General features: G+C 39.8%; 1 long non-coding RNA gene across 1 annotated transcript in view; it reads right to left on the reverse strand.

Moving 5' to 3' along the window:
* LOC130583573 (uncharacterized) overlaps positions 1 to 27,487 on the reverse strand; it is a 68,794-nt gene that overhangs the window by 11,999 nt on the left and 29,308 nt on the right. Inside the window, exon 3 of the long non-coding RNA XR_008966437.1 lies at positions 641 to 707. This is a non-coding gene — a long non-coding RNA (uncharacterized LOC130583573). The remainder of the gene's footprint in view (positions 1 to 640; positions 708 to 27,487) is intronic.

A 27,487-nucleotide genomic window follows, 5' to 3' on the forward strand; every position in this document is an offset into this window, starting at 1 on the left:
TACACACMATGTAATCTACAGCAACTGATACAAAATTTATAGCTGTCATCTAYAAAATAAGTCCTAACAAATGGAAAGTCTTCAAGAAAAATCTCTCATTTTGCAGGCAAACAACAAAACACTTCTGCAAAGGCTGTGAGACATCTCACACAAAACAACAGCAACAAATGGCATCTTGTAGTCAACATGCCAACAAACATACAGACAGAAACCCACAACTGGTGAATAGATATTTGGAAACTATACAATAAATCTTGCTATTCTCAAATTTACAAAGAAACTCATAACAAACTAACACACTTGGGGTTTATTACAATGAGAAAAGGTTATCTACCAGAACAAGATTTTCTTCAATAGGTATCAAAAGTGAAGTATATTTATTAGTAAAAAAAACTTATTATTATACATTTTTCATGGATACCCTTTTGATATAAACATTAATGTACTAAATTTGACAATGGAGTTCATTTGCCTTGTTTAAAAGTGAAAGTTAGAAAACATGAAGCATGCTTGCCTCAGAATAGTAAAACAAATCACTTGAAAAATCAGTTATCTCTCCTTTCACAAAAATATGTGTGTTTGCATTAACATCAAAAGCCAAGCAAATCAAAAAAGAAAAGCATAAAAAGGAAATTCTTACTTTAACTTCCACTGTCTTCCCACCTTGCTCGATATGCCTCTCAAGATATTCAGAAGACAGCAGGTCACTGCAAAAAGAAGAAAAAAAGAACCATAAGCCTCGCGCATGTGTTCTTGTACCTCCTCTCAGCAAGCACTGATTAAACATTTACATTTGAAAAGGGCAAAGCCTGCAGGWTACTTTTCCTAAAATGTTCATAAAAATCACTGAAACAAGCACCTCCAATGGAGTTACACAGTGCATGGGATACACCGAGTTTTAACACCAGAAGGTGGGACAAGGAAAACTGAGGGGAGTTTCCTCATGGAAGGTTCAAAACCAACCACTGGCACTGATTGTAATTCAAGAGACTTTTAGCAACAAATAGAAAAGTGAACAGCACAGAAGTTAGCTGAACTTCAAAAAAAGGGAAAAAAGGAGAAGGATGAGAAACCAGCTGGAATCTGAGGGCAAACGGCAGCTGCGTTGGCAGGCTTCAAAGGACACAGTGGCACAGCAATGACGTGACCTTGTACCACCACCATGGTGAGCTCAGGTCATCGCTGCACGGGTGGGCAGAGCCTGGGCCCCGGGAGCTGCAGCCCAGGCAGGKTCACATTCCAGGTGCACACACTCCACACATTCCCTGCGAGCCCTGCAGCTCCAGCAATGCCGAGGAAAAGGCTCTGGGTAACAGCAATCCCAGCCTCCAAGGACACAAGGACTTGGAACAAACACCAAGGAGAAAAAACAATCAGACCTGAGGCAAACATATATAAATTAAATGCAGGCTGTATTTACTACCACACTCAGATACCAAATCAGTCAAATCCTCTTCTGCATAGTTATTTTCTAGGCAAGCAAACCACAGAATCACAGAACTGGTAAGGTTGGAAGAGACMACATTATCTACACCATAAATTTCAGTAAGCATGTTCAAAAACTACAAATTACTGAGATGAGATTAGATTATGTTATATTTATAGCATAAAGTCTTGCTGTTCTTCCACCTCAGTGGCAATCAAGCTGGAAAAAATGAAGAATTGGTAAAAAAACCTGACAAGAGGCAGGCTCACCCCTGTGGCAGGAGGCAGTGAGCAGCACACCTGCTCGGCAGAAGAGGCAAAAATTGAGTATTTCTTCTTCCAACAGCAAAACACCTGAGCTAGACATGAACTGGCCTGGTGAGGGGAGGGAGGGCAGGAACAGCAGAGCAGCACCCAGGGCAGTGGCTGCTCAGCTTTCCAGAGCTTCGCCCTGGCCAAAAAGGCAGCAGGACCACAGATGTGTTTGGTCACATAAACATTGGTGACTGCCCTGAGTGAGGCCCAAGCAGGACAAGGTTGGAAGTGTGGGTCTTCCAGTATCAACTAAAAACTGCCAACTTGGTATTTGCATTAATAATACAGGAGCATTCCAATGAAATATGCTGATAACATAAAATTGGAACGCATAGAGAATAAAGAAGATTGAAAACAATTCCCATAGGGAAGACCTGGATGTTCTTCAGGACTGGATATCAGAAATGAGATCAAATTCAACTGTACAAACAGCAAATTTATGCACTTAAGTGCTGGAGAGAATTTCTGTAATGTTTTTTTGGAGGGCTTGGTTTATAAGAAAGAGAGACATGACCACACTTGTTTCTGGCAAAATGATTTGCCAGATCAATAGAACGTCTTCCTSAAAAACACAACTGTCATCCCAGAATACGTCAAAGAAGATGTATTTCCAGTCAAACTGAGGTAAGATTAATATCACTGCCCAAAGGAGACCGCTTTTCAAATACTGAAGACAGGTATTGGACAGCTTTGCTTACAAAGTTCCATTACCAGGAAGCACAGAGAGGCTCTTGAAGTCTAGCAAAAAACTGAGTTATGAGAGAATACAAATGCATCAGAGTTTACGCACCAAGATACAAAAGAAACTAATTAGGCTATAGAAGATTCTGGCAGAACCTCAAAGGTACAAGGATTGTCAATGAGTCAGTGGAAATTGGATGTTAAAACAAAAAGGACTCTATCTAGGTGTAAGGGGCAGAGGCAACCAAAAGTGGGATGCTAACAAATTTCTGAATGGGAGCATCCATGGGACAACTCTCCATGGAGGTGGCGTTCCCTCAGCCTCAGCAAGTTCACAGCTGGCTGCTGCTGAAAACAGGAAATCTCACTGCCCCTCGGGAGCAAGCACTGAACCCACCTTGTGCCAGCACAAACACTCATCAAAACACTCTCAGTGTCAGAGCTAACAATCATCAAAACAAGCTTGGTGCCAGCTCCGGCACTCATCAAGGTACACTCGGGACAGTTCAACAAACCCATGGCTTTGCTGCATTAGGTAACTGAAATCYCTTGACAAGAGGTACAATGAGCTCCAGATCAGATGCAAAAGTGGGAATGAACAGCTCTCAGTAAGGGTGAAAGAGAGAGTGAGTGATGACCTTGGCCACTGCAGAATCAGTGTGAACCCCCTTCATTCTGGTCAAGCCCAAGATCTACATTAATGCTCTGCTCAGCTGCCTGCAGATGACCCATTATTGAGGAGCACCCAAAGGAGATGCTGTTGAGTTACTGATTACAATATTCTGATTCCTCYTACAAGTGAATATTAAATATTTTGGATACTCATGCCCTGGGGGAAGCTCAAAGACTTCTATAAGGWCTTGTGTGCATTTTCCAGATTTAGAAATTTAGACAGATGTTCTCTTGGAATGTATTTAGTTTAGTTTGCTGAAGTTAGATACATAGCTTCCCAGCATTCACCACACTCTTTCAGCAAAAGTTTATGCTTCCATAAATTTAATAAAGATTCCTTTAGAGCTTAGGGTTCTACTTTTACTCCTTGTTATTTTAGGGGGACTCAGTAAAACCAACGTCGTCCGCCTTATCTGATGGACACAAAGGTTTTTGTGCCAAGAAACATTCAAGAGATTATAAACTGTAAGRTAGTAAAGYAGTTATATAGTACAAAGACYGAGATCAAACAGAATGGCTTAACTCATGGAGATTTTTACAGTTGTATTTGGAGGGATGACAAGGAGAAGCACAGGTTCTYCTCATGTGGGTCTGACAAAATTACTGCTTTTTAAAAGATACTGCTGTTAATGTTTTAATGTTCCAGAAGATCATATGTTATGTTCTCAAAAATCTGGAAATTGTGTCTGGCATGACAAAACAAAGACATTGATCATTCTCTGCCTTGTACAACACAATAATTAGAAGATAACAAAAGAGATCAGTAAGCTCAAAACTAATTAAAAATAACCTTTTCTGGCACAGCTGCTGATTACAGTGTGCAACATATTGCAGRAAAGCATGAATGCTAGAGATCTGTGCTGGTTCAAGTTGGGAATGGACAAGTTAGTGGGCATAACCGGGAGCTGCCAAACCCACAGAAACTGTACCTGACTCAGAGTGTTGGAGTCCTGAAAAAGGGCTCTGGAGCAGCCTCATGCAGGCTTGCTCAGCTCCTCCACTTTTCCTGAGCTCACCATCTGCCCTGGGCTACTGAGCTAGCACCCCCTGACCTGCCTGCACCCTGCAAGGCTCCTGTTTCTCCTGAGGTTGTGCAGGGTCCTGTGGCATCGAGCTGCAGCGCTGCTGATGGTCAGTCAGCTGCTTTTCCCCACCCTCCACCCCCTGATGGACACACCCAACCTGTTCCAGTTGTATTTAAGKAGGCCAAGAGAAAATTCCCAAGCAAGTCCATCCATTTTGTCTTCCTGCTCGGTCCTCACTTTACGGACAAAGGGGCTGGGAACATCTGGACAGCTCTGGCACTCCCCCTGCCTCTAAAGGTCTGTCACAAGTGCCTTGATTCCCAAAAGGAGCCTGACTGGAGGGGAAACACCATGGGGTCAGCTGCCTGCACAGCTCCTCGGGACTGAGTCCAGAGCTTGCAAACAGACCACAGATCTGGAATTTAGAGACATTTTTAAAGCCTATCATAACTAATGTGGCAAGATATGTCTGAGAATATTTTATCAGTAGAAAAATCCATAAATGTTATGGAAGTCATGTTATGTTTCACTATTATGATTCACTGCACTGAAAATATCAGAGAAAACASAACACTCTTGCAGAACCAATAACACAATCAATGCCATTAAAAATTAAGCTACAACTTAACCATTATRCACAATCTTCAAAACTCAGGCCAAAAAATATCAGCTTATAGGTGGAGCCATGTTTTGTCAGCAGTAATGGTACAGGCACATAATAGCATAGTTTTAATAAAAGTCTTTAAAACAAAMAAAAATCTAGATTAAAATACTTATGAAACATGATTAGAAGTATTTAAGCAAGATAAGACAATCAGCATTAAAATAATACCCATTTCAACATAAATAAATAAACACTTTCCTGTGGTAGAAATGAAACAGGAATAATTTAGTTTGCCTGCCAATCTATCCTAGAAACCATCTTCGTCAGCTTAAGTGGTAGTTTTAGTATTAATTATAAATAAAATTGGCATGTYAAAATTAAAAAAAAAATATTATGAAAAAATCTCTTAGAAACACAAGAGATGGAGGAAATTACAGAGAAAAGCCACCAACACTATAAYTGACAATATTGCAGAATTAGATTTTCAGAAACATTTGCTGAGGCATTGGTACAAAATTTTTGAAAAGGCATGACAAAAACCTGCATATGTTAAGACCTAAAAATAAAACATTTCACAGGAAAAAAGCACATGTGATCTGTTGCTTTTGCAAGGAAAAAAAAACAGTCATGCTAATAATTCTCCAGTAATTCTGTTTTCAGAGGTCTGAAATTTTAGTGTACACAAATGTAGTAGTGTCGGTTTTTTCACAGCAGCAGCATTTTTGAAGCATTATCTGAAGTCCATGAATCTATCCCATACAGATTCAACAGCATAAAGGTCAAAACAAAAAAAATGAGCAAGCCCCTCTTTGCTCTTCCAACTTTCCCAGTCAGAACTGTACACAAGAGGCAGAAGTGGGGGGAATTTTCTTACAGAATAGGGTTCCAACTAAGGAAATTATCCTTATCCAATATGATGTACACAAATGCACTTAATTCTACCTTGGATCAACTGTAGTACTTATATATGAGGTTTATTAAAATGAAGCTGGGATTGGGAACCCAGGAAAACAGATCAGCTTTGGATATAGATGGGTTTCCCAGCAGAAAGAGGCTGCTYCAGGAAGAAAAAGAGGTTAAAAAAWKKKGKKGSWARRRRAAAKRRKKSTKRARRAAAARRRRAAAAAAAMCMAGTGATTACAAATCACTTCAAGTCAAAAGAAGAAATAAAGAAGTGAGTAAAGATTTTTRAGAAAGGAAGAGGTTTGTATGTGAATATGAAATAGAGAAAAACCTGGGAATTATCCCTGAGAATTTAATAGAAACTTTCACTTTCAAACAGAGAAGGAAAATGCCTGTCAGCATGATAGGCATCTGAACAAAAATTAAGAAACTGAAAAGCCTAACAGTTATGGAAGAAAGAGAGCAGAAAATATCGGGTCCTCTTTAAAGAACACAGGAAGAATTACAAAGTTAAAAAAGGYAGAAATAAAGGGAGTTCATAATCATAGAATTAAAATGTATCTTTGTCAGCAAAGTTATAAATAACAGAAATTACCAACTTCATGATATCTCGTATTGCTATTGCTGTGTCTCCTTCAACACTGTAGGAATTCTTTATCATTTGTTCACCCTGATTTCTGTCTCCACAACTCTCCATGATGTACACCTGAARTTTCAGATTAAATATGGTGCCAGACAAGGACATCAAATGAGAGATCTGAGGTAAGATGCATTACTGAAAAGGAAGACAGGGTAAGAGTTGAAATCAGCAGAAAAGGTCTGGATGGGTCGAATGCCAGCAGGAAATTATCAACAGACACATGGAGACCTTCAAGAGAAAACAACAGTTTCAGGGAAATGATGGAGACACTGATAAGAGATAGCTGCCATAACAACTGCACAAATAATGCCAGCCCATGTGGCAGAGCAAGCTGAGAGAAGGAAGCCTCCTGCAACATCGTGCTCAAGAGGGCTGCAGTGAAAATGGAATGGGCATTGTTGGGGTACCAGGCACATAATCATGAGGAAGCTTCCCATAAAATTAAATATTTTCTCCGAGTGGTGTACATCTTCCACCAAGTATTAACAGGAATAATAGATATTGAAGGAGTGGCTATCAGAAGACATTTTGAGTTCAGCCCATCTTGTACACCAAGGAAGACAAGGAAGGTTGGTTATCATAAAACACAGAGCAAGAGAGTGGAAGATTGGACGAGAGGGAACAGAATGGATGTTTCTATCTGCCAGTCAGTAAGAATACAAAGGACARTTTCTATTACCTTGCATTGGTCCTGAAACACTTTCAGTTATCAGTCATGAGGTAACTAACACGTAAAGCAAGATAAGCTCAAAAAAGCCACTTAGTTGGCAGATTTCTGTATGTCACTACATAGGATACTTTAATTCTCCTTTATCCTCATGTCTGCCCAGAAACCTGCTCTCTGCTCATACATGATCTTTCTTTGCACTTCATGGGGGATTAGCTATCTCCATACTCCATAAACCAATCTGCTTYAATAGTCACAGCTCTGAAACTTTCATCTCCTCCTCCCCATCAAAAGAACTGCTGAATTTCTTTTTATGTGGCTGGTTAATTTAATTAATGACTGTATCTGTTAAGTTAGCCAAATGGACTMATCAATCAGAATTAGATAGCTACTTGTAGATATGGCAGCAATTTTCACAATGTCTACTCAGAGGAAGGAGAAAAACAGAGCCGGTTCTTGCCTGCACAAATTGAAGTTGAAGTTTCACCCCTTTTTAGAATATTCTTACAGTAATTTTCTGAGCTTATTGCAGCTACTATGAAAAAAAGGAGAAAGAAATTTCTTATTATTTCTACTCATTAACTATTTGGGGCTTTCTTCAAAAAAGAAATTAGAGACTTAAGAATGGTCCTCAAAGTACTATGTTTTAAATAAATCTAAATAATGCTCCCTACCCCAACAAACTAAGAGCAAAACATAGCTAAAGTAGCTCTAAAAWTATAATTTCAGGTTCTATTTTTTTATGGCAACTTAAATATTAACATTAATTTGATTATATTTCTTGTATCAATAGTAGTATTTCCTAAAATAAATACTGAAATTGGCAAATAGCATCTGATATGTAGTGAACACTTTTTTTTTTTTAAATAAGGGATTTTAAAATATTTTGTGGCACAAGCACTGCAAAGGGCACAAGTTCAATAAAGCAGTTAATTCGTGCTGCTGGGGATGGAGGGAAGGTGATTACAGCCTTCTCATTCAGACAACAGAGAGATTTCATCTACTGCCCTAACAAGGAAGCTGCACCCACACATAGATCCCTCCCTGTATCCATGGGAAGACACTGCTACTCAAGATGCCATAGTGCTAAACTAGAGACTTTCACAAGCAGAAAGAGCAGACAGCAGGTGTCTGCAAGATTCCTGTCAGGCAGAAAGTTTCCAGCTCTAAATTTCTGTTTTCACAGGCAGATTTGAAAGCCGTATGGGCAAAGTTCAYTTTGCTTCTTACCCAGCTTTCCTTACAGTAGTGATGGCAATGCAAGTGTCAATAAAACCTCATTCTATTCTTGCTGATGAATAATTTACAYCACTATTTCTTCAAGCAATTACTTCTTTTCTTCTTACAGAAAGTAAGAAGTCATTTTATTAGAGTGAACAGATAATTTTTTGACCGTGTTCATATCTTTACTACAAAGCAGTTTCCTCAAAGCCATTCTGCTCATTTAGTTGCTACTTAAAAGTCAGGGTAAAACCAGTTAATTTTAGCAYTTGAGAGCGTGGTAAATTAATAAGAAAGGGAAGAGGAATGCACACAAGAAGCACAGGCTACACATTTTCCTGCATAAATATACTAGTGTAGTCTAATCCTGTTTTTAATATGCCTCTGTGTACAGTCAAGATATTTTATACTACATGGAAAATCATTTCCCAAGTAAACTCACTTGTGATTTCAACCACATTTCAACCCAATTCTGTGTGTTGTAGACAAATGCTATATTGAAAGAGAAAAACTGAAGAATTAAATGCATTTTATTCATGGTCCCAGCACTACTTCATGCCATTGAAAACAAGCACACACATTTTGTACAGGACAGCTGTACTATTTGGTGAAAGGACTTGATAGTAAATATTTTTAATCGGTAGCTTCCTTTAAGATTTGCACTCAGACTTTATTTACTGATTACACAGTCTTGCCCTGGAGCAAATATACAAATTATTCCTGCACTCATGAACGTTTCCATGATGCTCTCAAAACATTCATACAACACAGATACTGAGTCCTCTACACTGCCCCTCAGGAGAGTCGGCATTTCCTTCAGCTCTAGAAAGCTGTGGAATATCTGTTTGATTTGGGTGCCCAGTTTGAAAATTGACAGGGACATCTATTGAAGAAATAGTGTCTTTTTCATCTTAACACATTTCAGATGTGTCCTGCCCTGTGTTGTAGCCTGGACAACTCTGGAGCTCTGGAAGCTCTTCAGAGCTGATCCCAAGTGTCCTCCTCATGTTGCACGTGGAGAACAAGGAACTGTCACTACAGCAAATGGTGAAGGCCTCAGTTTGGGGGGTGTTTGTCCCGAGCCACGCAGAAAATCCCTGACAAAGTGACCAGGCATCACTCCTTGCTCTGCACATACCCAATTTACAACCCAGAACAGGCAAACTGGGRCTGTCCAGGAAACCACCGCACTGCCAGCACAGCCTTGCTTCACTCCCAGACTACTTGRCATTGGCAACAAACAGTGCATGATTACAGAAATATAATAAAAAACCTTTAAAAGCAGAAAATAGGAATACAAAGGAGGCAAATAATGCTCTGCTCAGCATCTGCCTGTTTTATCATCTTCTTCCAAAGTCCCCCCCACCGTAGGTACCTCCCTCTCCCGGTCACATTCCTCCGCCTCCTCTATTCCCCAGCCCTTCACCCCTTCTTTCCAGCCAGAATTTCCATRCCACTGCTTCCCACTTCTGCATGATGCCAGAAGAAAGACCAGAAAAGGAGTCAGTATCTTTTCAAGGGAGATACACTTTGGCACTAACACTGAACGGACCCACCCTAAAATGTGCACCCTTAATGACAGCAAAGCTTTCCCCCTCTGCGCTGTCATTTCTTTTATAACCATTCAGGATGATCGTTCCCTTAGCACTCATGGTTACCTGCTGCTTGAATATTGCATTTTATCCTGAATATGTGAAAGCTTGCTGGTGCCCCAAGAATCTTTTATGTAGCAGTCACCAAGAATAATTTCTTCGAAACTGTGAATTTTTATATAATTATGGAGTATTCACATAAATGGATTGAAAAATTATAGAGAAGCATGGGGTTTTTGTTCATCTTGCAATTGCATCAACTGCTGAAATACCTGTGATGTTTCAGTGAAAAAAAAGACCACAAAAAATGTTTACCACTACTTTTACCTTTGCTCACAAAAGATGTTAACTTTAGAAAAGCGTACACCTGAAAACAGTTTCAATTTGAAACATAGCGAACTTTAAGTCTAGGAACTCWATTTGTTTCCAGAAACTATTCTGAAGAAGATAATATGTTAGAATTTCAAAAAGACAGAAATGGCCTTCAAACTCTWAGACATTGAAAAAACCTCCTATTAGTAGAGGGGCTAAGAAAAAAAATGAGTCATGACATGAAAAACATTTTCACTGACGGGCAAATTAAAGAGCAAGAAGCTGAAACTACCTCCTGTAGCACTGTAATGTCTCTATTTTGATAAAGAAGGTCAATTTTAATAGCACAGATCATTGTGTGGATAAGAAGTCAAAGGTCTCACACCTCAGCTGTAGGTGAACCAGGATTTTAGCCTGAAACTATGCAAAAAAAATGAATTGCATAGTTAGGAGAGACAAGGAAAGRAGTCTCTTGAAGAAGCAGGCTGCCTTACTGGGAAAATATCTCAAAATATCCACACATGATAAATGACACAAAAGTTTGTGAAATAAAATTCATGGCACACCTCAAAATTGAATGAAGAGTGGGAAGACAAGAGTCCCTTAACCACYGAATCCTCAGGAGCCAGATTCTGAGACAGCACTAATCACTTAACCACAGTCCAAGAATTATCACAGCTCCCTCAAACTTACAATCATCAATCTTCATTTAGCACACACAACTACAAAAGTACAGCTAGCTTCAGAGAGGCAAAAAAATCCATTTCCTAATGCTGTTCCAAGTAAAATTTGTCAGGCTTGCCAGATGGCTCTGGCATTGCTGATGACCCAGCAGGTTATTTTTCCTCCCTGTGTGTTACCTACCAGTAAATCATCCTCTTAAACTCAAAAGGCTCTTCAATTTGAAGAGAGGATGGGGTGAGGATGGGGGAATGTGATAGAGGTTTTTAATACCATGTAAGCCATAGACAGAATTTTTACAAAGCTGTTATTCACCTAATTCCACATTAGTAAAATAGGGAAGTACTTGAAGAAATTAGAAGAGCAATTTAAAACAGATCAAAGAAGGCACGATGTCACACAACAAGTTGTGAATCTCTGCAACACGTCGCCACAGGGGGCTGCACAGGCAAACAGGGTCAGAAAGCATCTCTGAAAGGGACTGAAGCCATGGACAGTGGGTTCATAAACAGGTACCTTATAAAAGGCACACACAGGGATGTGCCTTCTGGCGTCTGCAATCAAACAGCCATGAATGCTGGGGGGTGAGTGGAGTGGAACCTGAAAGTGGCCCAGCACATGTGCTCTCTCACAGCATTCCCCGTTTCCAGTGCCAGGACAGATGGACCATTGGTCCAGGATGCAGTTTCATTTCTCTTGTGTTTAATCACTGTCACTGCTCTTAGGGTGAAATGAATACARTAATTTGCTATTTTAAAATTACTTTTCTACCCAAAGTCATCTTCCAAAACTGTAAGAAAATACATTTGTGCTTACAGGATGCAAATTATTTTTCCACAYATTATCACAGGATTGCCTTTCAAARCATGATTCATATGCACATCATGTAACCTTCAACAGGTTTACAGTGACCGGCATCACCCTGCTGGTGGCATCCATTGCAGAAACTGTTACACATCTGTAAATGGAGATCCATTTCTGTAAATGCAGCTATGAAGGTCTCCATCTGCTGCAGAACGGATGGGATAATGCTTCAAGTCATACTGACAATCCTACAGCAAAACTCCTGCCGGTTCAAATATCTCCCCCTTTTCTTATCACGGGTATCACATCCTTCCTACCCTAAAAGAAGCTTGATTCCTCTATATACAAAACTGCCCACATTCACACCCCTAAAAGACAACAAAACCCCGCATTAAGACCAGTTATGCTGGTASGTGGCATAACTATGGCTGGTTTCTAAGAAGTAAGAAAGGGAACAGCACGAAATCCTTGGCATTACTAWTGGGGATCATTTATCCATCTAAACTGGTCCATTGATCGGTAAAAGTTGAAAATAAAATTCTAAGGTTTGTATCCAGTTCAGTCACACAGGATTGGTAGTTCTCATTTGACTGATGCTCTGCTGCKACCATTCATTTCTTCTCTATTCTGTATATATATATACATATATATAAAGCTCCTCTATATGCTATATATCCATTTATATRGAATAGATTTTACATTCCTAGGAGGCATCTGTCAACAACACACTCTGCAAGAGGCATCCAGATTGTTTATTTGTTTTCTCTTGCTCCTTCATCACACCTTTTTCCCAWCCCTTTATTCTTATCTTTCATGTCACCCTCTCTTAAATAAGGACCAATCCATAGCCTTGCTTGCAGAACTGTCTGTATGAAGAATTCTAGCTCAAAATTCTRATTATTAGAAAATAGCAGACTACATGCTGCCTTTCTTGACTCAAACACAAACCAAACTCTATTATCCTGTGTACCTACCACTGTGTCTAATGTGCTAACAGACATTTTCAGCATTTGACTTATTTGACTCAGTCATGCTCAAAAATAAACCACCTGTAACTTCTCAAGCTGCCATCTCAGTCGTGGTTTGAATTTCAGAAGAGACATATCCCATGCCAGGATGGAAAAACTGGCAGGGTCAAAGCAGATGCAAGTCTATTGAATTCTTCCCACAGAGTTTTAAATCTGAATCACCGCCTCCTTACATCTCCAGAATGCCTGCCACAATGAAGCAGCCTTATGATTTCAGCACAGACTCAAAATTTTCTTTTTTTGTGATAATGCAAATCCTTATGACTATTTTGTCTTTTCCCATAGCCTCTCATCTTTYAGCTGTGATATGACTATAGAAACATTATACACCCATTTATAATGAGAACAGATTTCTAAGAAATACCTTATTTATTATTATCTATTAATCTTATCTATTTTTATCRTGAAGTATTCTCTTCAGGATGAAAAGGGATCTTCATACTTGAGCGTGCCAGTTCCAATCACTACTTTTCAAAGAACTAACCTCTTCATTTAGAGGTTACTTACCCATTTCTTTTCCAGGACTGTCATATTTTCTGTAGGTCTGGCTTTTCAGACCCGGGCATTCTCTGCAATCTGGCAGCTACCTGGCACTAAACAGTTACATTTTGAACGTGGCAGAGCAAAGCACTACAGTGATGGTGTAAAGTGCATCCTGCAGGAGGAGATGAAGTGTGCAATCAATTCCAGCAGATGCAGAAGTGAGAAGGAACATATTCTGCCATTCTGGCATACGCCTTTTTTTCTTTCAAAGGGCTCCAAGTTAATGACTTTCCAAACAGCTGAATATAATAAAGATGAAAACTTAAGTCTGTTTAGATAAGAGTTAATTTTCACAGAGCAACTACATAGCCAGATGCTTGTCCATTAAAAAAAAAAAAAAAGTCGAAAGKTGCAGAACAGCTGCAGACCCTTTGAAATGCCATAGAGCAGTGTGTTAGAAAGCCCTGAAAGAACAAAAAAACTGCCCTGAAGAACACAGAATAATATATTCCCCCTCAGAGCCTTGGACTCCAATCCTGAATGGCTCCTTCCATATCACACCTGACAAGGTGTGTAACAGCCTCCTCAGCAAAGAGACAGGACAGAGACCTCAGTGTCACTTCTGAAAGCCACCATTCCTCCTTGCAGTCCTGTCCTTTTGCTCAGCAAGYGTGCACTCACAGATGCAGAGGGGAGATGTGGGACACAGGTGGCTGATGGGGTCTGTGGCTGGGAGCACACCCAGCACCTGCAGAGCCATCCCCTCGGTGGGGACACGGCCACGTGCAGGTGGCTCTGGCCATGATCTGCCTCTGAACGTAGAGCTGCCTCTAATTAAAATTTTAATTCMGTGAATGACGAGTCTGAATTTGACCAAGCATTTTTACAAGAAGCCTGCTTTAAAATCTCCTGTCATCTTTGCTTGGCAATCTCAGTGATGTGCTCACGCTGTTCTAACAAAAGAACTGCTCCAGCTCCTCCCTTGTCCTCATCCCGAGGTAACCCAATGTCCTAAAGGAACCTCCGCWGCAGAACAAAGATACAGAAGGACTTTTTAAACAGACAAGGAAATCGTCCTCCCCTTTCTTCACTCTGCTGAGCCATGGTGAAACAGGGCAGCCAGCTGGGAGCTGGTCCCCATGGGATGCCCTTCACAACAGCAGAGAGAGGGAGCGGCTGCTCACAAAGACAAGGCACCACCCTCTGCAGCAGCCACTCTCTCCCTGCTTCCTACAAACATCCTGGGAGATTTGCTTCCTAATTTAGGCACCTSTGAAAATCAGGTGGGGGAATACCCTGGGAATACAATCCAGCAGAGCTCAAGAGCCTCCCTCAACAGCTCATCAGCTCTTAAGGAACATCACATGCGGTTTTGACAACATTAATTTAGATTAAGGGCACCACAGTTTATAGCTACAGCTCACACTGATGAGCACACACTCAAGACTGTATTCTCCTCTTCAGTACAAAAATGTATAAGGATATCCTCATTATCGTCCTTACAGCATATTTATAGAATCTTGCTCAGTACTTTAAATTATTTATGTTTCTAAAAATAATTCTCCTAACATGTCATGTGTTACTTATAATAAAAGCCGGATTTAAGGCTCAAGTTCTAGAGTGCAATGCATTTGATAAACAATCATCAGGGGGCCAGTGTGGCTTGCAGAACAAGAAAAAGTCTTCCAAAAGCTCCACATAATATTGTATAATTTMATTCTGAGCTAAACTATAAATTAAAGCTAACCAACCTCCAAGGATGCYAATGATTTTTAAGTTAGAAAACACTGAGGGTTATATACATTTTTACACACCCTGACTTTTTTCCCCTCAAAAAACAGAGCTGGATATATTTATAACTGTACTACCAATTAATCAGTTCTGTAATGCWTTTTCATGGGAGTATTTTCAGTACATCTGGTAACACTGCTAGCACAACTGAAATCTGCAGCACTCTATCTTAATATTTGGAGATGAGAAATAAACTGCAATTCAGAAAATATAAATATAGCTGCCTCTTAAATCACAAAGACACATGCATTGATGAATATTTTCTTCCAGGGCTACTGACTCTGCATATTGCTATCATTGYTTGGGGAGTGGTGATGAAATCTCAAACATTGATTGCCATAATCAGAAACTTAAAAAAAGATAATCCAGAAGTAAAGTGACCAAGTTTAAGGAATGCTTTCACAGGAATAAATGAATTCTCCTTTTACATTTGTTTTCCTTACAGACCAGTGATGTGTGAAAGTGGAATCCATAATGCTGTACAGCAGTTAGAGAATTAGTGAGTAAGGAYAGACAGCAAGACGTCCTGAAAACAAATCTGCTTAATTAGTGCTGGCCAGGAATTTCCAACAAATGGTTTCACACCAATAAAAAAAATTCCTCCAACTTTTCCAGAGTGAAACATTAATCCAAAACATAACAGTTTAAACAAAATGTGGGGTTTTTTTGGGTTTTTTTTTGTCTTTTTTTTTTTAGAAAAAAACCACCATACAGCCAAAAAACCAACTCTTTACACTCACATTCAAAGCCCTGATGTGCTTGATTCAGATCAAGGAGGGTAACTGGAACATCTCTAAAAAGATGTGTTACCTAATCATTGCTCTTCAGACTACACTTGGATTGTAATCAATCCCATCATTTCCACTCTGTGCCACACAAGTGATACATTAGACCAAAGGATGCAAAAACAAGACTAACTGGAAAATGCTGGCATATCTAAGATAAAACAGGCTTTGCTTTAAGTCTCCTGGGCTTACTGTCAGTTCTCTTCCCTCTTTGTTCCCAAAYTGACATTTTATCTCAAGAATTTACRCATGAGATATTTTGAGCTGCTAAGCATTCATTATATCCATTAACAAAGCATTTTTGAAAACACAGCACTTTTAAAAATCAGTTCATTATCCAGAATATGCACTGTGCATATCAGACTTACATTTTTGGCCAAAAATACACAAGTGTTAAAACATTTGAAATGAGAATACARATGTGCAAGGGAAACCTTTAAAGGAAATTCAGTTTTCAGGAAAGCATGGTTAAACCAGTGGCAGGTGGGTGATGAACTGCAGAACAGGGGAATCCCAGCTCTTCCAACACAGAATCATCATCTTACTGAGTTCAGACCTTGCACAACAGTTTTGTATTTTGGTTACAAGAGCACAGCAAAGACCTGCTACAACTTCTGCATCACAAGAAGTGCCTGTCATCACTGATATCTACAGACTTCACATTTTCTTTTGAAATATTGTTAAGGGAAACAAATCTTAAGAGATCAGAACCCTTTTCTAAACACAACAGGCTTTCTCTTGATTGAGGTGCACAGTCTCTGRGGTATAGACAAATTTCTCATGGAGAATTCCAGCATTTTTGAAGCTTGCTTCATTTTGGTACAAAAAACCCTACAGCTTTTTATTGTGGAAGGCATGAAAAATAACACAGAAACTACCCGAATACATATGTGGGTGGTTTTTTTTTGTATTGAATTTTAATTTAAAATCTCCTCAAACAGAACTCAATTTACACTCAATTTACACATTTCAGGAGCCAACTCCTGAAATGCAATGATACATTCTCTACAGAGTCCTAATCCATATATACAAATAGTATAAAATTAACATTATTTAAACAAATTAAAAACTGGAGATGTGTTCTCCCTTAACTCAAACATCCTATTATACACCATTTCACTTTTTAACAGTTTGCAGTCTAAAATGCTCTTATGTTCAATAATGCATTTTCAGAATTAATATATAATATCAGCAGGAGGCAGAMATTAAGGACAAGGTGAAGAGAAAATATTTTCATCTTAGAATGAGGKAACTGATAAGCAGGATATGAAGTAGTGCTTTTCTAGGTATTGCAAGCTGTTTGAAAAATTTTCTTAATACACAGGAAGATGATATTGTTCTGAGAGATGAAGTCCACACTTCAGTCCATGTAATCTGAGCAGGCAAAGGGAAGGTGCCCAATTCCCAAATAAATTAGTGGGAATCAAGGGCCCTCAGCCCTGGAGGATTCTCCACCCTCCGAGATGAGGCAACACTCATGCCAGATTAATTTCAGGTTACAGTGAGCAGGTCCACAAGCATTCCTGAGTATGCCTGCCTGAATCCATGCACATGCTTTTGCTTCATTCACAGAAAATGAAATGGAAGGTGACACTCATTCAGAAAATGTAGACTTAGACTTGCTATTCCAAAGCACTGGCATGGAGTAGAGCACAGGAGTTGCTCCCTGCAGCAAAGCAGAACCCCAGCTTCACACTCCACAGAAATGATKGTGAAAGAATGATTATTTATACTGTACAGCTATTATCTATATTTATATTTACATATTTATTATTATATCACTTATACTCCAGTTGTACTATAATAAATTAGTATTATTTATACAACCACACCATCTCCTCAGAAAGGTGCCAAGACGTGTAGAACTCCAAATAAACCAAAATGGGAAAAAACAGGAGCAAGCAGAGAGCAAAACCATTCAGTGTCCCAGAGGTGACCCCATTCCTGAAGCCAAAGGAAACCCCTGAGCCATCTGACCAGAATTCTCTCTCCCCACTGTCTCAACACAAGTTTTTAAAGGCTTTTGCCCACAGGATATTGATACAGTTCTGTGCAGTATCGTAATTTTCGATCCCAAAATCCTTTCATCTAATTTTCCARTGTATTTTAAAACATAGAAAATACCATACAGTGAAAGTTCAGAAAGTTCTGCTTTGTTACCATCTTTGCCATGCCCTAAATGGATCATAAATAGCACACAAGCTTTACACTCTTATCAGTTTAATCAGGAGTTTCCGTTCTCTAGTGGCAATTCAACACACAAATACCAGACCCCTTTGTCCAACAAGAAAGAATTAACATTTTTTTCCAAATCAGTTTTCTCCCCCAAGCAATTCCTTTTTTAAACTTCAAAGATACTTAAATAAGAGAAGCACATCAAAACAGAATCTTATTCATCTATTCTAAATGAGAAACTTGTTGCAATCAATTGGAAAACAATTTAAAATAAGCAATTATTTTTTGCTACTTGGCTACTTGAGCCCCAGCAATTTATTCAGGATACAAATACATATTTTAGCAGTACTATTGATAAGGGTTTATAAAAGGACATGGAAAAAAATCATGAGTTACTATCCCAGGCCCACAAAATATCATTTCCAAAAGCACAATAACACTCTTGTCTCAAACTCAATTTTTTCAGAGTTTCAGAGCACAGAACCCTACACTACAACTGRAGCAAAGTCAGTGACTGAGTAACAACAGCAGACTAAATAGTGAATGAAACACAGWGCAGTTATTTCATCCAGGGACAAAAAAAAGAAAGCTTGTAGAAATAGAATACAACCAAAAGAATGATAAGAACAAAAATAAACTAGTTCATTAAGTCAAAACTTGTGAAAGTGTTAAAATGTTGCAAATTTTTTTTAATCTAGACTTCAAAAGCTTTTGTAATTTTTAAGGAATGGTTTTGTTTGCCTTTCCTCCCACTGTTGCTGTTGCTCACCCATCAAGAAAAAAAAAGAAACTATTGCCAAAATTAAGCCCAAACTCCATTATTGCTGTTGGTTTTGTCAGAAAAGCTGATAGATTAGATTGTGTTTTGGCAATCATACACATTTTTTTTCCTAACAGAAAGTCATCTTTGCTTTACAGCAATTATTTATTCTAGTTTTGATAAGAACACAGATTATCACTGGCAAGCCTACTGTAGAATTTTACAACAGAGTTCACACAACTCCAAAAACTAACTAGACAGAATTTTAATTGAAATTGCTGAGACTTTTAAACGTTTRTCTTACAGATGAAAAATTTCTACCATGACCTGTTCAGAGCTGGCCAGAACTGTGAGGTGAATTTGTGCCTCCATGATCTTCAAGGACCAGAAGGCTTTCCATTTWAAAAAATACATACATCAACAGTAGGTTTTATTTTAGTCTAAATAAGAATAATAAAYTTTTCAATCCATCTGGGACTAGAGACTGAGAGCAAGGATTTCTCAGGGTAAACTTGGACTTTGGCCTAAAGCATCCTTTTAGGTCTGAAAATGAATAAAATATYACAAATAACATACAACCTGAAGACATGGTTCACCCAAAATTTTTTAGTGCCCCAYTTGAAGCCACCTGGAAAAGCCAAAGTGGAGTGTCAATTCTTTACCCAGGCCACAGGGCAGGAGCGACAAGGCTGTTGTGTTGTCACTTCATCTGGAGCAACCAGATTGAAGAGAGAGGAAACAACAGTGCARCTCTGAAAGAATCCAGCAGGAGACAAAAAGGGGCAGGAAAAGGGGGAGGAAAAGTAGAGGTTCTGGGAACAGCTGCAGACCAGCTGGGCATCCTAAAATACAGCCAAAGCTGGATGAGAGGCACAGCAGGGAGCACTGAGCACCTTCTGTGTCCTTAGGCCTTCGGAGTGAGCAAAGACAAGGGACACGTGCACCCTGTGAGACTGTAAARGACAAAACCCACCTGAGCCAACTGTCCAGGCTGCCCAGAGGAGAGTGTGGGTCAATACTCACACGAGATACACACATGCAGTGCTACAAAAACAGAGCACGATGTATTTTGCAAGATGGAGTCAAACTGATCCCTTCTCCACAACCCCCACAAGACACTTGGTAATGGACACGTGGATTTCTAACTGGAGCCCTCRTTCCTTCCTCTTCCCATATAAATGAAAGAAGATGTTCTCCAGCTCTCCACTGGGATTCATCCTGAAACACTTCAGAGTCCTCCCCTTGACACTAAACCATGAGCAATAGCCTAAAAAACTACATGTACTACACCCACCACTTTATGCTTAATTTTTCTAAGTTAAACAGATACCATAAATTGTCACCCATCAGTGACATAAAAAGGGGTTACAAATATTCTTAAAAGGATTTGCTGTGCTGGGATAAGCTTGATGATTATTTTTATCTCTTACATCAATTACTGGACTCTGACTAACATACTGGTACTCCTTTCATTTCTTTAATGTTAATTCATTAGTATCTTAAGAACAGACATTCATTAGTACGCCTTCTCTTCCAAAGACAATCAACAGCAGAATCTTCTATATTAGAAATTCTTGTAAATTTAAGGAAAGAGATAAAAAAGAATTTTTACAGTGAAACAGTTCCAAATCACTAACCATGTCACCCAAAATAACTCACMAAGTATTAAAATAATGTATTTGAAAACCAGCACAGAACTGTAATTTTTCAGACAACCAGAGTGCAAATTATTTCCAAATGTACTCGGGGAAAAAAAGCAGTGCTATCTTTCCGCACATGAATATTTATTACTGTCTACACGTTAATAYAAAAGCATTTGACATATGTGAAAGGGAATAAAATCACATGATTGATACCAGATCCCTAAACACTCTACTTCTCCCTCTTTTCCCCTTAAGATCATTAGAGTTCACTTTTTAGGAAAAAAAGGCAAACAAGGATTACTGGAAACTGACATTTTCCCTTTGCTTCATTTAGAGGTCTCATTAGCAAAACAAGAACTGGATGACATGAAAAATGCAGCAGACCTAAATCCCCTGGGAACACTCTTAATTTCACACTCCTGCTCCACCTCTAACTTCACTGCTTGAGCCCCTTTTGGGCGGAGCAGAGCAGCCTGAGCCCTGCAGCCCAGGCCCAGCAATTCTGGGAGGTTTTAGGCAAGAGGGACCAAAATCAGGTCCTGCTGGCTCCGGTGKCTCCCKCTGTGCTCCTGACCGCAGAGGGCACAAATCCGAGAGCTGCCAGCAGAATTAATCTGTCCAGCGRCTCAGCCCCTGCAACCCCTGTTTTCTCAGAGCCAGATAAATTGGTCTGGTGGAGACAGTGCTCCCAGCCACCACTTTGCCTTGATCCTTCTCCATGGATGCGTGCCAGCTACAGAGACAGAAGTGTGACCACTGGAAAGGGCTACAAAAGGACGTAATCACCACTGCTTGCCACCTTTCCTARGTTTTCCTTTTCCACAGGCAGCCTTTTCGTGCTTCAGGTTCATGGAAATATGAGCTGTGGTGGTTTGGCTGCCCATGCACGGGAGCCACGGAGCACACGGAGCACAGATCTGGTGTGGCTCGGAAAAACAAGAGTGGCTGCAGTTGCACAGCTCAGCTGAACCATCCAAGCAGATTATTCCCAGAGGAAAAGGTTTTTCCCYGCACTCCCCCTGACATACTAAGGTGCCAACGTACTTTACAGCAGGACTGGGCTATGTCAAAATAGAAGACCCACAGAAGGATATACCTCTCTCAGCAGAGRGTTTATTCAGTTGTTTTGACTGGGRAGGCACTTTGTAAATGAAAAATCTCAGTTCAAAGASAGGAGATTTTCTCTAAAAAAGGAATTTTGCAAAAGATGTCTGGAAACTGAAGAGACAAGTGTGCTCTGTTCCTCCCAGAGACCCTCCTGGAAGCAGATTGGGTAGGATTTTCCGGGTTTTTTTAAGCTCACTCGTGGTTTTTTCCAGTACTATAAATCTCTATTGTTAACTTATGCATTATTTAAAAGATACCGAGTTTAAAAATAGCTCTAACCCACCAAGGGAAAATGGAAAAAGCAGTGAGCTGAAAGCCACAATGTTTCTCTCACCGATTGTTTCAGCATGCAAGACATCACAGCTCTCTCCCATTTTCGTTTCAATTTAGCAGCTGTATTTGACATATGCCCACCCATTTTTACCACCAAAGTATCGCTCATTCCTGAGGGTGCAYATTACAAGTCTCTGTGCACCACTCAGACAGCAAATTACTGCCACACTATGTACTGGGATAAATAGATATATTTAAGTTAAAGTCTTTGTGTTTGGAAGGTTTGCATTGAGCCCCCAAGGTCTGAGTTTCCCCATAAGGTGAGCAGCTCAGCTGAACCATCCAAGCAGATTATTCCCCGAGGAAAAGGTTTTCCCCACACTCCCCCTGACACACCAAGGTACATATTAAAGTGTTAATAACACTTCAATGCCCACAACGCTCTCTCAAGCCACAGATTGTCCACCACCCTGCTTGGTCACATGGACCAGGTTACAGCGGGGTGATTCGCCCAAGAATGTAGGGAAAGCAGGAGTGGATGTGGGGACTGCCCACCCAGGGGTGCTTGTGGCTACTGGATCACCTTTCCTCTCCCTTCAACTGCAAACAGCCCCTGGACACGCAGGATGGGGGGGCTGCCAYGGCAGCTCAAACACAGGAGCAGCTCTTGCACCACTGATGTACACCATGCAAACAGCTACCTGGGGAAGCACCAAGCCTTCCTCAGACACCTGAGACAAAAAAAAACAGAAGTGTGACAAAACTATGGATATCCTGGGGCATCAGGAAGCAATTAGAAGTGTCTGAGACCAATCTAAAGTCAACAGTGATCCTGACTCTCTATTTATTTTGTAAATTGAAATCCAGAGGAAGACAGGCCTGGAAGTACTTAATAACCTTTTGTTTATAAAAGTAGCAACACTGAGCTCCAGAGCAGGAAAAGAGCAATCCTCAGGTAAAAACTGTGCACACGTCAGAACTAGAAGACTGTTTCACACTGCAAGAGAAACATACATACATTGATTTTAGTTCAAAACATATCTCTGGAGTTCACCGGTGTACTGAYCTTATGCACTATATTAAATGGTATTTGTGAGTGTTTACTCCCAAAGAAAGGAGAAAAAGGACAAAAGGGGAGAGGGGGGCAGGCAGGAAGGTTTATCCTGTTTAAAATAGAGCAGGTTGTTCACATATCTCAAAATCCATCCTGTGATAGGTATTCCTTTGTTAAGAAACAGTAATAGTTAGAAACCTGTATGGACAATGAACAGTATGACAAAGGCACAAGAAAACAAAGCTACCACTGTATAAATAAGCCCATGGATAACAAGAAGAGTGTTCTAACAGTTTGAAAACATAAAAATAACCCCAAATGAACCCAAGACTTCTGAGGGCAAAAWCCCCACCATCACCATCAAGCTCCTGACATAGATCTTGGACAATTCAAGAGGGGGTGGTGAAGATTAAAGCATTGGGGCTGCCGCTAAGATAACAACTTGATATTTATGCACTGAGCAGAGTCTTAGAGAGTCCTTTCCTTACACAAGTTTGCAAGCACAGAGACTGTGACCTTGAACAARTAGGTGATTGGTTTTGTAAGTCACCCCTTGTTATAGAGACACCCCAAGTTATGAGAGGTAGCAGAAATGCTGAGCATGCAGTGAAAACACCATGAGGCTTCYAAACATAACAGTTGTTAAGGACAAAACAGAATAAAAAAAACAGTGTTTGTGTATAAATATATCTATTGGTCACCTTGAAATTTCCCCTTTTTGAACACAGAAATATGCTCTGCAGTGTTTTGGCAGAATTGGTACAGGACTAAGATCCATACAGAGTGCAGCAGGTACCACATGGTACCTGAAAGTTTAAAAATTAAGAGAGCCTCATTAAAACTTRAAGCAAAGGTTGAAGGCAAGATGAAAAACCCCTTTGGTTACTTAGATCCCTCTGTCTCCAGTGTGGAGACAGTTCACTCTTTCCAAGTGCAAACGCAATTTTAAATTAATGTGCAATTAAAATTGAAGGACATAAATGTCYTGGACCTGATGTCCTTAGCAAAAAGAACCATATGTGAGAAGAGCCAATGCAGCACACGAGCTAAGAAGACAGTCAGGCAAGGTCCCAAGGGAAGGAGGAGGAGAGGCATTGCTGAAAAAGTCACTTGTGGGACTGCAAGAGCAATGTCATCCTGCTCTTGATGTCAAGCCAAGTAAATGCAGTACTCACACTGGCAGAGTTCAAAGGGGCRCCTGATTAAGGGTATACTTTCCTGTATCAATATTCTCAAGACAGTTGGAAAGTGYCTAATTCCAGAGATCTGTCACATTCAGTACCACGGAGCTGAAGGAAAATTTTTCACAAAGGCAGCGCACCCATGTGACACTGAAAATTAACACTTTTCCAGCCACGCAGYTCAAAGTGTTGCATGTGACTGTTGACAAGCAGAAAACAGTGCCTGGGCTAACAACAAACATCCAGGCTCAGCCTGGATACCAGGAGAGCAGTATGCATGTATTCTCTGTCTCTAAAAAAAAAAAAAATTAATAGAGAACATTGACAAATTCAATCAATGGGAGCAACATATAAAAGATAGGTATAGAAAGGATGCAATGGAAAAAGCAACAGTGGTGACAGGTAAATTCTTGTACCACGTTACAGCAAGGACAGAAAAAGCAAGCAGCCATTTTCTAAACTTTTTGAGATTTAGCAATACGAGAGCGAGAAGGCAGATGACACTATCAACAAGGCAGCATCAGCTGCCTCCTCTGTAGCACAGGTGCACCGATGCTGAAAGAGATCAAAAGCTGTGTGATATTTTGGCAACCAAGCCTCCTTAGAGGACAAAGGAAGAGTCAACTGAAAATTATAAGATCCTGTTCATTAAGAACTGGACACCAGCTGAAAAACAACGATGACATTTTCCAAAAGTTGTTAAACCTCTCCTGGTTTCTTACTGGACGTTCAGCTTGAGACTAACGGGTGTTTACATTATTTTAATGCTGGTTTTTTGTATCTATATTTTGTGTTTAATTTTTTTAAATTAAAAAAATTAAATTGTAGAAAAACTTTTTTATAAAATTTTGCAATTAAACACTCCAATAACCCTGAAGACATTAAATTTGTTTTAAGGGAGAAAATTACCTTTATACAAAGGAGACTAGACAGGACTACTCAATCTTGTCTTAAAGGGAAAGGGCTTCTTTGGATCTTTACCAGAAAAACAAGTTCTGAAAACATTCATTAGCAGCTAATATTCAATCACTCATTGATGGCTGCAGAATGAGAKTACAAACTGGCATTCATGCACACCACTTAAACCAGCCCTGGAATTATATTAAAATAATCTCATTACCCATTTATTATACAAATTGGGAATATGAACATTTACTTACAAGTTACTAAACAGGGTCACATTTCAAATAATAACAATTATTTCAAGGCATAGCTTTTGTATCTGCAAAGAAAAGCAAAGCAAGAAAAGAAACAATTCATAAACAGGAGTTTATCTGTTCACACCCTCTAATTTAGTGCAACTTTTGTTAGTCACTAAAGCTGCAAATTCTTGTTGTTCTTCAGACTGATGCTGACAGCAGCCTTATCACCAGCTACCACAGATTACTGAAGCATTTCTCTATCTAAGGTCAGCATCTATCCAGTGTCAATTCTCACACAGCAACAGACACCTAAGGAGACAAGACAGCAGACCTGTTTTAAAAATCCCTACTWAGGCTGATTTGCTGAAAAAAAAAAACCAAACCTTAAATCAGGTTTCTCATATCCCAGGCAGCTCTAAAGACTGGGCTGATGGAAAGCTTTTGATTTGCTACACATGCTCAAGAACCATCATGCCTGAAAGGCAAATTCTGCAGCCAGCCACTCGGGTCCCCATCAGGATGGCAAACTTGGTCCAAGTTCTACATCAAGCACTGGGAATTCTCCTTCCCATTAATGAAGAGACTTGTAGAAACACAGAAACATTTCTTATTGCAGTTCAGTTCAGTGACAGCTGTGTCCCCAGCAAGCAGGCAATCCTGCTTTGCCCATTTACAACAGCATAAAAATATCACCAGAATCTGCTGCGAAATAYCTAACACAGCTTCAGCCTTTTAGCTTCTCCAGGTGGTCCCTCTGAATATTGATTATTCCTGGCTCTGGCTTAGTCTTTCACTGGCAATTTAAATTCCTTTGTCTCATGGCTCCTTTGTAGTGAACGGGAAGATTCTGGTTACCATATGGTCTAAGTGGAGGGGAAAGGATTTCTGATTTGTGAAATGCTCCTCTGCAGCTCCACTGCTGACAGCAGTGAGGTGCCCCCCACAGACTGGGGTTCTGCCTCTTCCCTTCAGTAACAACAATAACCCACAGCAGAGGTAGGCAGCTGCATTCAGAAACCCCAGGGAAAATGTGACTGCACAGTTACAATACAATTACAATAAAAATACAGCTTAAAAATTATACAAACACCTAACAGTGTCCCAGTAAACATATCCATAGCAGCTTCTACAGACACCTGGTGTTTAGGATCACTGTGTCTGGTTAGGGTGTTAATTGTCCACACAGATTTACAAGATCCTAAATGTTTTGGCTGAGTAGCAGTAGATTTCAGGGCCTGGGATCTCAAAGGTGCTCAAACATTGGCCCCTTATTACCATACATTGTTTAGCTCCTTCTGTTTGGCTTCCCAAGGTCAACTGAACTTGTTAACAATTCTGGTAACTTCTGCACTTGGAAGCAGGGAGATGAACATTCCTGGTATATGCATCAAAAGGGGTTTTAGGTCCAAGGCAAAGTTCTTTTTTTAGGCTGTTTGCTTACAGCTCCTGCTGAAGTCAACCAGAACTACTAATGTTCACCCAAGGGCAAAATTTGACATATAACATTATTTTTTGCTATACGCAAGTCTAAACAGAAATATTATGAAATGCGTAACTGAAAACCAGCTACTAGGTTTGGATAAAGCAAAACTGAAAGGCAGCAGTTGTGCAAGGGCAGGAGCATGATTCATTTGCCATAGCCTGGGTGCTATTCCATTACCATTCTCTTTTTCTGCTGGGTGATACTGCTGAAATGAGAGTGTTAAAACATCTTTTGATGTATTTTCATTTAAATCACACACAGATTTCTGCCTAGAGATACTGAAGGACTAGTGGGCCAGTAGTACAGAGAACTCAGGATTTGTTCATTCCCCAGCCATTCCCCCAAGACCCACACTGACAATTAGATATCACCATGGTGGTCTTCCTTCTCCCAGTGGGTGTAGGAAGAATTTTATGCTATCAGCAACATGGTGKGAAGGGATTATGTCCTCAGTGATTTACACTGACCTGCAAACAATTCTGAAAACAGTTTGAAGCTGCTTTCCATATTATAAGAATATTGAAAATGCCCACATCTTTTCCCTGTTGAATGTCAACTTGAATATATTTCTTATTTTTGCTAGCACAGCAAAGCATCAGCATGTTGCTGCTTTTATTTATCCATAACTGAAAGAAGCGCAGTGAGAATTAACAAAAAATTTCAATCACATTGTGCTAAACGATTCTACTACTTAAAGGCAAACAGTTTCTTATGACAGGCTTTGCAAGGACCACRCAGTAACAGCCTTGTTTTTCTCATGTTCATTTTGTGAGAAATTAGAGTTGCTCTCAGGAATCATCTGCATGATTATCAAAGGGAGAAAACTGAAACCAGAATAAAAGCAGAGTATTCAATTTAGGGAAAAAAAAAAAACAAAAACAAAAAAAAAATTAAACCCACAAAAAAACAGTTTAAAAACACCAAAAACCATTTCTCTTTAGAATACATCTGCAAAAGACACAAGAGTTGTAAAGATCTTACTCCTCAGAAGTGTCAAAATGTCCTCTTGTTCAATCTGCTCATTTGGGGTGAGAATTGGG

This window comes from Malurus melanocephalus, unplaced genomic scaffold (assembly GCF_030028575.1).
Source record: "Malurus melanocephalus ecotype Western Australia unplaced genomic scaffold, MMel_1.1 scaffold_14, whole genome shotgun sequence".
Lineage (NCBI taxonomy): Eukaryota > Metazoa > Chordata > Aves > Passeriformes > Maluridae > Malurus > Malurus melanocephalus.